This window comes from Ruditapes philippinarum, unplaced genomic scaffold (genome assembly GCF_026571515.1).
Source record: "Ruditapes philippinarum isolate M1 unplaced genomic scaffold, ASM2657151v2 ctg169_1_1_1_1, whole genome shotgun sequence".
NCBI lineage: Eukaryota > Metazoa > Mollusca > Bivalvia > Venerida > Veneridae > Ruditapes > Ruditapes philippinarum.
In genome coordinates this window covers 26,032-39,534 of record NW_026863853.1, presented here as the reverse complement: position 1 = coordinate 39,534, position 13,503 = coordinate 26,032, and the positions used below count along the sequence as shown (strand labels likewise).

Sequence of the window (13,503 nt, the reverse complement as noted above, 5' to 3'; positions counted from 1 at the left end):
AGTCCAAATGTGTTCCAGTTATAATCGTTGTTCTGTTTCATGTCCATAAAACATAGCACGTTTGTAAAACAAACAATGTTCCAAGTGACATTAAAAGATACAGCAATCATTTACATTTCTCCCTGTACTCGTCAGCGGGTGTTGGCGGTGAGCGCTCTTTAACAAGTTGAGGTTTGTCCTTGTTTGGGGTAGTATAAGAAAGAATATTTTCCCCCATAGACTTCTGTAATATAGAGCAACGACCTATTCCCGATGATGCTAATGGAGATGTTGATATTGTTGCCCCCGGTTTTGGGCCTTGCGCTTGAACGGCGGAACTAGAGCTTTTAACATGTACTTCAGAGATGCATGTAGAGTCGCTGGATTGCTCGGAACCAGTTTCAGAATCGGCGTCGGGTTCTGATTCTATGGCGTTATTATAAAGACAATCCGAAGCTTTGTGTCCAGGCCGATTGCAGGTTCTACACACCCAGTCATTTGGGCAGCTGGAGAAAGTATGTCCGTCTAATAAACACTTGCTGCATTTGCGCGGCCTTTTTTCGTTACTCGGCTCTCCAGACTGACCGGCATGAATCACGTGCGCTGAGTATTTACCGAAGTCGGTGAATTTTGCAAGGGGTGTCTTGAGGGATAGAGCAGATACTGTGACAATCCTGTCACCGTTTTCAGTTATAGTAAGATTCCCGTTTACGGTTAGTCTCTCACGATACATGGATATGACTTCGATCCCTTTTAGCGTCAAGTTGTGTTTTATCACTTCTTCGTCGTCTATCGTCAACGGAATGTTTTTTATTCTTATCCGCACGGTACGTTCTCCGTCTGTTAAAATTTTTAACCAGTCAAATTCCGTTATATAAGCAGCAAATCATCCATTCCATGTATATTTACAGTAAATACAGTACATAATAACATATTTATGCATGAAGAAGTACTTCTTTGTAGATTATGTCAACTGTATTCATATGAATTAAAATGGACATACACTCTAAATCTCAGTGTTTTGATTCCAAACACATGTGAAAACACCTATCTGTAACAGTTTTAAAACATGTTGCGGTGTTTTCACAAAACACTGATGTTTCACACTAAAACACGGGTGTTTTCCTAGAAAACGTGTTTAGGTGTTTTGTCTGAAAACACCTAACACGTGTTTTGGGACTGTAACAGATTTAAAACACGTTTACACGTTTTAATAGTTTCCATGTTTTATTTCAAAACACGATCAACCAAAAAATGTGAACAATGACACATAAACATATTATACACATTTTAATAACATTTTGAAATTTAGGTTAAATACTAATTGTTCTTCATTACTGCACATAAATGTTAAATAGATCAAGACACCCTACCATTATCATAATAGTATTTTTGGTATACTAAAATTAATATTGCATGCCTGACAGAGTGACAGTAAAGTTAACAACTTTTGGAAAAACACTGTCAACTGAGGTAGCATTTTCTACAGGTGGCAATTTTACTGTCACCTTGTCAGCCATGTTACAATCCAATGCAATATACCCGAAATTCTGGTGTTACCAATCACAAAATTAAAAAGAGCATTTTCATTTTCAAACTTCAAACAATTAAAAACAAGGCAGTCTGAAGGACATCTATATCCCCTTCGCAGTGGACAGGAATCTGTACTTCTTGACCTTTAACAAACCATGTCTTTTAGAGAAAAACCTGGCTGTTGTGCCATGGTCGTGATTATTTATGCTAAAATATTTAAAATCTTCCATGTCAAAAAGTTATAAACAAGAATATTTGACCTCTACCTGTGACCTTTGGGGCAGTGACCTGATTGTTGCGCTCTGCACATCCTATTATAATGGTGATCATTTGTGCCAAGTTATTTTAAAAACTTTTCAGCAGATTAAGTTATTTAGGGGACACAAAAAGTGGACCATTAACATTTGACTTTTAAGTGTGACCTTGACCTTGGAGGTAGTGACCTTGTTGTTGTGCTTTGCTCATCATGATATAAAGGTGATAATTTGTGCCAAGTTATGTTAAAAACTTTTCATCAGTTGAAGTTATGGAGCGGACACAAAAGGTAGACTTTTTAACCTATGACCTTAAGTTGTGACCTTAGGGGTAGCGACCCGATTATTGCGCTCTGCACATCGTCTCATACTGACCGTTTGTGCCAAGTTATTTCAAAAAATTTTCACAGTTTAAAAAAGTTATGGAGTGGACATGGAAGACAGACTGAGGCCATTCCTGTAATCCCCTCCCCTCTATGCAGAAGGGGATTAAAAATGAATGTATAAAATAAATACATAAAACAGATTACAGTTATATTTAGGCAAACAATTAAGTAAATAAATAGATAGACAATTAAACAACAAAAGCAAATTGATATATGGATATCAGTAGAATTTCAGGTAAAATGAAAACATATATAAAATGGATTTAAATTTTTACACAGTAAAGCCTACCTCCCTATAAAATGTAAAAAACCCGGTTTTTGGCACATATATGTATCATATTTGGGTTGGAAAAAAACAAACAGTATTTTCAGACAGTGTCAAAAATCGGTCATTCAATGTTGACTGTCCGGGGGGGGGGGGGGGGGGGGGGAGTCAAAAGTCTGTGCACTAGTGCTCTATTTTTCATCAGTAACAGTATATATCCTGATGGTTCATAAATATCTTTTGTTGTGGTGCGCTTAAGGCTTAGACAAACAAGAGCACCGCTAGGCGGAGCATTATATGCCCGAAAGTGTTTTTTTTTTAGTAAGGATGAAGCATTTGTAAGACATGGGAATTAGCTGTTCATCCTATAAAATTTTACAGATGTAGGTTGATTAATACTTAAGTTATTAATAATGACCTTAACCTTTGACCTTGTGACCCTAAAATCAATAGGGGTCTTCTACCTTATATGGACAATCATCCTAAGGAGTTTGAATATTGTGGGCCAAATGGAACTTCAGTTATGCTCCGGAAACTGTTTTCAATTTTAAGGTGACCTTTGACCTTTTGACCCCAAAATCAATAGAGGTCTTCCACCCAATATGGACAATCATCCAATGAAGTTTGAACATTGTTGGTCAAATGGAACTTAAGTTATGGCTTCGGAAACTGTTTTCAGTATAAAGGTAAAAGTGACCTTGACCTTTGCCCTTTTGACCCCAAAATCAATAGGGGTCTTCTACCCAATATGGACAATCATCCTATGAAGTTTGAACATTGTGGGCCAAATGGAACTTAAGTTATGCTCCGGAAACCAAATTGCTAACGGACAAATTGCTAACGGACGGAAACTGTTTTCAGTATCAAGGTAATAGTGACCTTGACCTTTGGACCCCAAAATCAATAGGGTGTCTTCTACCCAATATGGACAATCATCCTATGAAGTTTGAACATTGTGGGTCAAATGGAACTTAAGTTATGCTCCGGAAACTGTTTTTAGTTTTAAGGTAATAGTGACCTTGACCTTTGACCTTTTGACCCCAAAATCAATAGGGGTCTTCTACCCAATATGGACAATCATCCTATGAAGTTTGAACATTGTGGGCCAAACGGAACTTAAGTTATGCTCCGGAAACCAAATTGCTAACGGACAAATTGCTAACGGACGGAAACTGTTTTCAGTATCAAGGTAATAGTGACCTTGACCTTTTGACCCCAAAATCAATAGGGGTCTTCTACCTAATATGGACAATAATCCTATGAAGTTTGAGCATTGTGGGTCAAATAGAACTTAAGTTATGCTCCGGAAACTGTTTTCAGTTTTAAGGTAATAGTGACATTGACCTTTGACCTTTTGACCCCAAAATCAATAGGGGTCTTCTACCCAACAAGGACAATCATCCTATGAAGTTTGAACTTTGTGGGCCAAATGGAACTTAAGTTATGCTCCGGAAACCAAATTGCTAACGGACGGAAACTGTTTTCAGTATCAAGGTAATAGTGACCTTGACCTTTGACCTTTTGACCCCAAAATCAATAGGGATCTTCTACCTAATATGGACAATCATCCTATGAAGTTTGAACATTGTGGGCCAAATGGAACTTAAGTTATGCTCCGGAAACCAAATTGCTAACGGACAAATTGCTAACGGACAGAAACTGTTTTCAGTATCAAGGTTATAGTGACCTTGACCTTTGACCCCAAAATCAATAGGGATCTTCTACCCAATATGGACAATCATCCTATGAAGTTTGAACATTGTGGGTCAAATGGAACTTAAGTTATGCTCCGGAAACCAAATTGCTAACAGACGGACGGACGGACGGACAGACGCCAGGGGGTATAACATAATATGCCCTTTCGGGCATATAAAAAAAATGGTACACTTTAGCACTCTAAAATGTTACAATGCAACTTTATACAATATTTTGATAAATCATTTCTTTGACTCCGAAAACACCAAAAATTTAAATGCACAACAAAGGTGCCTGATCAGTGAAAACTAGTGATCTCTGTAAATAATTCTGCTTACCACTTGAAATCAGTAAATGAAAATTTAATAAATCTGATATCTGATATGATAATGAAGTGAGCATGTGTTAAAGTTAGACAGTAATACATCAACAAAATACAAACTTATTTAAGACATCAATGCAATATATTAAACTTACTATAGCATGTACAAAATAAGAGCATATTAACATTTGCAAACAACAAATAGCACTAATACTTCTTAACTGTAATAAACAATTTTATAATATATGGCATTTTAATGCTTCATTGACATAAAAAGTGTCACAGTCTGCAATAACATACTGATGTCATAAATAATAAAATTAGTGTTTAAACACTGCATTATTAAGTCAATCTTTTCTGCTAGTGAATAATAATTTGATAAATCACTGGATTTAAAAGTTCCTAAAAAGAAGCATAGTCTTAGCTGTTTTGAAAAATATTGACACTTGACATTTGCTATTTGAAATAGAGCCAAAATATACAGCTTCATGTTCAGACATCAAGAGGATTTCAATGTCTGATTAAGGAAGCCTGGAAGGGGAGGGATTGCACCATCTATGCAGCAAAAATAAAGGCACTGATCAGCTGATGGTTACCACACAGCTATTCTGCACCTTTGTTTTTGTAAGTGCAAAAAAAGCAGGTTTTTTCATGGTAAAATGTAAGCTGTTAAGAAGTCAATAATATGTCCATGACACAGAAGGTTGAATTTAATTTAAAATGTTGGTTCTATTTGTTCATTAGTTTTTCCAATTGTTCCACAAAGTGTAAATACCCAGCCGACTTGTGACTAAAAAAGGCTTGTTTAAATACTGTTTGTTGCATGAATCCAAGGAGTTGTGAAAAGCAGTGGGATTTTCTAGATCCATTATATAATACCAGCTTATCAATAAGAATAGCCCTTCCATGAGGCTATCTGTCTCAAGTGGTATCTTGCACTGGTCTCCAACAATATACTGTTTGTCCAGTTCTATGTTGTTAAAAATAAAAACAAGGCTTCACTTGGAGGAGTATTAGGCTGTGATGACAGGACCTTTAACAGATTAGCTTCTTCAATATCCTGCAAAATGAACATGGAACAAAACAATGAATGAGTACCATCCTTCATAACAGGATCAGGGAAATCTTCTACCTTAAGCATTTCCAACCAGCACATAATGAAGTGTTAGTTAATGTCTGCTTCTGGAGCAGTAGGTCAGAAATTCGATCTTCTGCCATGCCATGCTGAGCAGGGCCAACATTCGTCTATTTTATATAGTGACAAGACAGGCAAAAAATGAGATACCATGTTTGACAAAGAGGCCTATCTATAGAGATACTTATCATATACTTAAATAAGTTTACAAGTCAATCCATTTAATATGCTATTTTGACAAAATTGTAAGTTGAAAAGGGGCATAACTCCAAAATATAGTTTTAAGAATAACTCCCCCTGTCTGAACAGTGTGTCTTGTAATGTAAAGCAAATATAAAATGAATTTATCAAAGTCTTGTGCTGATACCTTTGATAGTTTTGACATTAATTCATTTAATAAATTTCAGAATTTTGTCCCTTGTCAGTTACAAATGTGTCTTGTCATGATTAGCGGCTGCAAGTATTCAAGTTAAAATTAAATTCAGTGGTATTATACAAAACTGACAAAAAAAATTCCGGTAAATTTACTATACCTTATGTAGAACTACAATTTATCTAGTCTTGCACCCCTTTCCATGTTTGAATCCTGTATTACTTTCTATGGCTCTTATAACGTCCAAATCATCTTTGCACTGCAACAGAAATCAGTAATTCTAAGTAAACAGAAACGCACACAATCAGATCCTAAACACAGCTTTCAATTATGAATATGACAAAATGAACACAATTTTTAACAATTTTAACCATATTTGCATTAAAAGTGACAAAAGCACTGTAAAAACAAACATCAGCCACAAAACAAGATTATGCCATGTTGGATTTCCTGCAATATATCTCAGGATAAAGTCGCAATTTTTTTAAGTCCAGTCAGACAATGTATTTCAAAGCACATTAAAATTAAAAATTACATATTTTGTATTAAAAATCAGATATTTTATATCTAAAAAAAACAACAACAACAAATAATCATTGTCAGAACTATTTGATTAATGTACAGGTGCAGAAGCATAATCAACTTCTGACTGGGTCTCCTAGGTTCAACACAACCTTGTTATAACATGGTAGTTTGAATCCTTTATATAGACCATGTTAGTTAACCACATTATATCCAAACAAAAAAGTATTTATTATATATTTAAAAAAAATATGGAATTTTTCTTTCTATTCTATACCTTTTGTGAATACAATTTTTACCCTCTTTTAAACATTATTATATCTTAAGCCGCATTATAACAAGGCTGTGCTGTATGCATAGTAAGATTGCAATGATATCTTTTAAATTCTTTTTCCTTTTTCCATAAGGTTGCCTGCCCTAACAGTAATCTTAACTCATACCTCTTTTCCTCCAGGTTTAAGTGTAGCTACTGCTTCAAACAATATCTCTAGATTGTCAACAAATGGTTGGATGTGGCCTACTGCAAGAATTAATTTAATTTCCAACAACATCTGAAAAAAAAAGAAAAACAATTATTATAATTAGCTTATTTGATAATCATATGATAATTAAAAAAGGAAATGTAGCAAAACAGCGTAGATCACAATATTGCATTTTCCAATGTTCAAATTTAAGTTCTGTTATCAGCTTAATTGTTCCGTTCTCAGAAATATTGTTGGAGTTTAACACCTGTTTCAATAGTATTTCAGTTATATTGCAGACATTTTTGCCAAGAAATATTATACTATATATCAGATTTTAATAGTCAACTGATAAGACAGAAAATTCAAATCTACTATTTTTTCATGCAACTTACAAGATGGTGTTACAATTTCTGTCGCTATGGTAACAGTTGTGGACTCTGTCTCAGTCTTTGACATGTTGGCATCTTGGGTGTCTGCCCAAACATTACAACAGTGTCTTTTGGAATATCTGGTTCTCATAATTGTTGGTCTTCTAGAAGCATCAATACTTAGTTTTGAATATGTCAAGGATGGCGTTTTCTTCCATTTCTGTCACATCTTTTTCCAGCACAACAATCAAACTTCCTCCTTGCAACTGTTGCTTGTCACCAGCTAAAATATTGAATAAAAACTTGAGTTAGTGTTTCTGAGAAATAGCCATCAATACCAACTAGATCGAAGTATCAAACTGTTTGAATTATTTATCAAACTACAGATCTTTTCTGTAAAACATAAGACAGTCATTCTAACATAACAATTATGTATTGTAGCTATCAAATACTATATAGATGAGATCTGTAGTTATATTCATGAATATGATTTCTGCCATCACAAATGGATCTCAACAGCATAATAGAACTCAAATTAAATTTGACAACTGTTCCATTCTAAATAACATCATCAAGTAGGGTTTGTTTTACTGTTAACATGATTATTATATTTTTGTGAAAAGTTTGTGTTTTGAGTCTACTTGTTTGAATTTTCTTTATACTGTGAAATCAGATATTTTTGCAAGGCTAAAATTTTGTGAATAATATGATTAACATTTAGGGTTCACCATGTTAAATGTTTGTGAAAATCAAAGTGGAGGACAATAGTTATTGCAATTAGGTAATACTTACATGATGATAATTTTATTGAATTTGCAAATGTAGTAAAAATTAAACACAGAAAGGTAGAATCACATTTCTTTTTTTAAAAAATCAATTCAAATGTAAATAAAGCTATGATATTGTGAAATGTCAATTTTTTCTATTCATATATTAAACGGTTTTACTTGGCATCTGGATCACCAGACTTTCACAAAGTGTTTTACGCCAACAACTGTGGCTGTACAGTAGTCACACCTGTACAGATTTTCTTATGACAAGGCTTTATATTCTAAATAATTCTGAGATTCCTCTTTTGAGCACACAACCTAACACTGTGTTGTAATTGTGCTGTAGTGTGTAAAAATACTTACCTTTCTTCAGAAGGTCTTCAAGACTGCTTGCAAGGACAGATATTCTCTTCTGCCTTGTAGTGTAACACCTCCAAAATTTTGTACTGATTAGCCATACTAGTTGTTAAATATGTAATTATGAGAAGAAACTTGTAGCGTAACATGTAGATCTGACAGTACCCAAAATTACATTTTATTGAAGTACCTGTATTTATCCATAATAACTGTTTCTTCCATTACAGATATGCAAGACAGGGGCAAAACAAACTTGAGATCTTGATATTTTTTAGCAACTGTCTTTGTATTTAAGCGTTTTACAAAGAGTCAATATGTTCATCACACTCTATAACCACAACTTGCACAAGAAGAGTAAAAACAAAAAAATTCTGGTAGAAATCTAGTCAATGACTAAAATCTTAACAACAACCCAGTATTTTTCCTTATATAACTCAGATACCGGAAAACGGCACCGTTCCCAATAGAAAATAGACAGCAAATTTTCCAATTCATGACTGATAAATTCCAAATTTAACACTGAAAATTACCTCTAAAAACAGTAATGCATGCCTCGGAGCCTTCCGTATTGATAAGTGATATACGATAAAAACCAAGTAAAACCAACATGAGTGATATTCGTACCCAGTTCATTTCGTACTTTATGTTTTTAAGGTTTTAAACATATTTATTTTAGCTCGATTGCGAAACAAGTTCTTGCAACTTATATCAATCACTTTCGAGTCCGCTTCCTGGAACCAACCAGTACTGGTGTCATATGAAGAAACATGGTCGTGACCCGTGTAGGGCTCGAACCCATGATCTCTGGTTTGAGAGGCAGACACCCTTAAACCACTAGGCCACCGCTCCCCTTTATGTTTCACACCTACTAAACATTATTTATGTACAATTGTTATGATTATCAATTTTTTTTTCAACCTCAAGCAGCAAAAATAAGCTTTAAAGTTAATAATACATGATTTTAAAGTGTATAATTATGCAAAATTTTCATCACCATCCCTGGATAAAAGAAATTCCCAATAAAATATTTTGCATCTAAAATAAAATTCCCAATTTAAGTCAAAACCGATGGATTTTTTTCCCAATCTGTCCGGTACCGTTAATTGTACCAGCACCATTCTCAAAGTAGGGGAAAAACACTTTGACTTTCTGATATTAATTGAATGTTTTATATTTGAATATTATATATAATATAAGCGTTTCTTTACTTGACAACGTGTTTCTTGCTTATCCAAATCAAAACACGTTGAATGTAACATGATATGGTTTCTGTTTTCTAGCTATGTTGTTTAAAAGTTTTATTCAGTATGTTTTTCTTTGCTGTCCTAAATAAAGTTTAAGTGTAGTTAAAAATTATTTTTAAAGTATTCCCTATATAAAATTAATGTTAACTTAGCCTCAATAATCAAATCGAAATTAATGGAATTAAGAATCAAATCCAGAGAAAGCTGAATAGTTGCACCCTTACAAAGAAACATTTATTATAATGTGTGATAATAATATAGAACTATATATGTTTATTTGTCTTTTCATTCTAAAGTTTATAAAATATTGAAAATAAAAGAAATTTAGGGGGGTGGGGGTTTATAGGAAATTTCAATCAAAAGGTTTATATACAGTTACTGTAAATGACAATTATTAATACCTGCCCCACTAACAAACTGAAAGTTCTATGCTCCTGCGTTTATGAATAAATTATGCAAATGAGCCAGGTTGAGCCGCCATGTTGGAGTTTTGTTAAGCGTGTTGGAAATTGCTATCTGTTCGTTTTGAAAGCTCGTCCTAACTTACAATTTCATTGAATGTAGGAAAAACTTGGTTTTGTGTGATTGCATATTGAATGATAGGTATTACAAAAATAAATATAATGAAAATCGGATCAATAAATAATTGTATACGAGCGTTATAAAGTCAATTTAATTCGTCAGAATAATAAGGTTCAGTTGCAGGTAAGGCCCCCACGATTACACGTTTAAATGGATTCGTTTCGATTTTCATTCATAAACGTTTACGATATTGTTTACCGTTTTAATCGAAATGACCATATTGTCTTACAAAATTTCTTAATCATTGCCTGTAATCATGGATTTTATCAATTCTAGTGGTTTATTCCAAAGTAAACAAACGGAAAATGGTGTTTACAACCCTCCACACAGCATTACCGTGCAAAATTGCTCATGATTGACATAATACATTTTTGGTAAAAAATGGGGTTACAATGCAAAAAATGTGTGCTGACTCAATCGTGATGAGCCCTGAAAATTCTTTATTTGTACATGCATTAAAAATAGAAAGAAAGACATCATTTGGCGACTCAAATACATGGTGTGTATAGTACATAGAGGTACCACCGTTTAAACGGTATCGTTTCGGTTCTTAGCAATCGTGTAAACGTTTACAAAAAATTGTAAACGTGGGAGCCTTAGTTGCAGGGTATCGGTAAAAGACTGCTTTTTTCCCCGTTTTTGAAATTTATTTGAACACGGAGACAATTTTTCACAAACAGTAGGTTTATGAATATACTTTACGTTGCAACAGAGTTTACCGTGTGTCCATTCCTTATTTAAATTGTCTGAGAAGTTAAATCTGTTTGTTTACATGTAAATGTGTACCGTCATTTTGACCGACTGGAATAAAAAACTACCATGACGGTAATAATACCCGATATGTAATGAAAATTACGCCGTGTAGTGCAAAGTTTTGGACATTGCTATTATTATTAACACTTACGTTGACTCAAACTGTTCCTTGTCAGCAAAATTGAAACCGAAAGTAGAGGTTGTTCTAGAATTTAATCGAATAAAATGGGTGGGATTTAACAATCGCGCATGCCCTGTGCGAACGTATTGTTTACATCCGGTCGTAGCATAGGGTAAGAGTGCAGACTTTGTCAGTGTGCCCATCGTGCTTCCATTACAGGGATATAAAATAACAGGGATCCAGTCGCAATGGTCCTAACTTTTGGGTAGGGCCCCAGCTTTCTAGAAGAAATGCCTAAATAACTATAAATGTAAAATAGTCTGGGCCCCTAGATAAAAATTGTTAATTTATATACCTGCATTATCAGACAGGTATAAACCAGTGATTTTTTTTCCAATTTTCAAAACAACCTATGGCTTTCTGAAGGGGAAAATATAGCGCGATAATCAGAAAAGGGGGAAAATCAAATTCTAACAACTGAGAATGGAATTTACACACACATTTAATAAAATTTTCAATTTCAATTCAATTTAACATGCATAGTACATAGCCGAGGCAATAGGGACAGCTTTCTGTCTTCTAACTGATATAATAAGTCAGATGCTGTTGAGTCATGTTTCTGGTGAAGAAGTGCACAGGGCATTTTAGGAGTAAATATTAGCTCTTTTAGGGGAAAATATACCTATTTTGAGCTAGGGGAAACAGCCTTTATTCGGCTGTAAAATACAGGGAAAAAAATCACTGTAAACATATAGTCAATCCCATAGCTGATCATTGGACATCATGCGCCATTTCCTACATCACTAAATGTAAATAAGATTTTACTTCAATTTGTTGTTAGAAAGTGTGTGTGGACAGAAACTACTCCTGCCCTGGTGGACCAGTTGAAAGACAAATTTAAATTATTTTAATCCTTAACAAGGAAACAAACGATACAACTTAAAACTACCCGAAAGTGATTTGAATACAAATCCGTGAAAAAGAACACCAACAGTTTTAGTAATTTTTGCACAAACAGAAATAACTGACCAATCTAATCACGTAACGTAAACAGCATTCCCACCCACCTGTTTCAATTCGTCTATCGAAGCGAAAATGGACTATATAGTACATAAAACCTAACCATTCACCTGTAAAAACGTTAAAAATATTAACAAATCTGTTTAAGCAACTATTGTACATATCTGTTATGGAAGAAACAACAAAAATGAGGCAAACAATTTCTGGCGGTTTTTGTCGTCTGATCTACAATGTGCTACATCGCCAGACGCTTTACGGAGATATCAATCGAAGCGTACTCTTTACACGCAAGCATCTGGCTGCTATGATTCGAATTTATTTATTATAAAATATTTTATGTAATTGAATTCATCATAATTTGTTTCTGGATCTAGATATTTTAATATGGGGATTGTACAAAAATAATTCTAATTATAAAAAAAAAAATAATCAATTCATGTTTTTTTGTGCTAAGGGGAAGTAACCGCTGTCAGATTAAACCTTAGTGTTTTCGGGCGAAACACGTGTTTTCGGCCGAAACACGTGTTTTCAGATTTCCGGATGACAAGTATATACGAATTTTCCGACACAAATGATGTTTTTGTCTCATTATTTTTTTACATGTGGCCTATTCACAACACTTGCGTGACTTCAACTCATTCAATAATGTAAAATTATTTAATTATATATTCTAGGTTGTCCTGTGAAAACACCACCGTTTTCTGGGCATCGAGCGGAAAACATGAATAAAACATATGTGTTTTCACTGAAACGTATACAAAACATAAGCATTTTATATGAAAACGTCAGTGGTTTTTTGTTTTTGAAAACACTGGTAAAAACACGTGTAGTGTTCCAAAATTTACAGTGTACATGTGTATTGTAAATTATGTTTTAGATAAATGTTGAATAATTCAGGTACATGTTTTGTTTAGCTAACATTCTGAACATCCAATGCATTTTGAATAATTTGTTTGTTTCAAGCAAAAAAAAAAAAAGAACAACAACAACAAGTAAGTATAATTAAGAGAGCGATCGAGTAACAATTACCAAAACTACAGATGAAAAATACTATGCCCGGTCTATGGAGAAATTGTAGTATATACATAAATTTTAAGTGTCACTTGTTGAAATTTGACATTACACACGGAATAAAACTATATTACAAATGTACAAATGTACCGAAGAGCTACCTTATTTGGCAAGCAACAATGTAGTGATAATAAACATAAAGAACACGAATATACAGGCTGTTTCATTCACAAGAACTACATTTTTGTCACATCGATATGTACACTTAAATCACTTTAAGTATATGGTAGGGTTATTGTCATGCTTGCACTAACACATAACAGTCTACAACATATAAGACCACTTCTAT

General features: G+C 33.9%; 1 long non-coding RNA gene across 7 annotated transcripts; it reads right to left on the bottom strand.

The window, feature by feature from the left end:
* Window positions 1-1,187: 1,187 nt before the first annotated feature.
* Window positions 1,188-12,382, bottom strand: LOC132723521 (uncharacterized). 7 transcript variants are annotated; one of them, XR_009624756.1, is made up of 6 exons: window positions 8,430-8,631; window positions 7,321-7,579; window positions 6,905-7,015; window positions 6,103-6,201; window positions 3,442-5,494; window positions 1,188-3,302 (listed from the first exon to the last, which is right to left on the bottom strand). It is a non-coding gene; the product is annotated as an uncharacterized LOC132723521 (long non-coding RNA). The 7 variants fall into 7 exon arrangements; XR_009624755.1 differs by lacking the exon at window positions 1,188-3,302 and adding an exon at window positions 12,254-12,358 and having other exon boundaries at window positions 3,321-5,494; window positions 8,430-8,613; XR_009624757.1 differs by lacking the exon at window positions 1,188-3,302 and adding an exon at window positions 12,342-12,382 and having other exon boundaries at window positions 3,322-5,494; window positions 8,430-8,525.
* Between the last annotated feature and the right edge of the window lie 1,121 nt (window positions 12,383-13,503).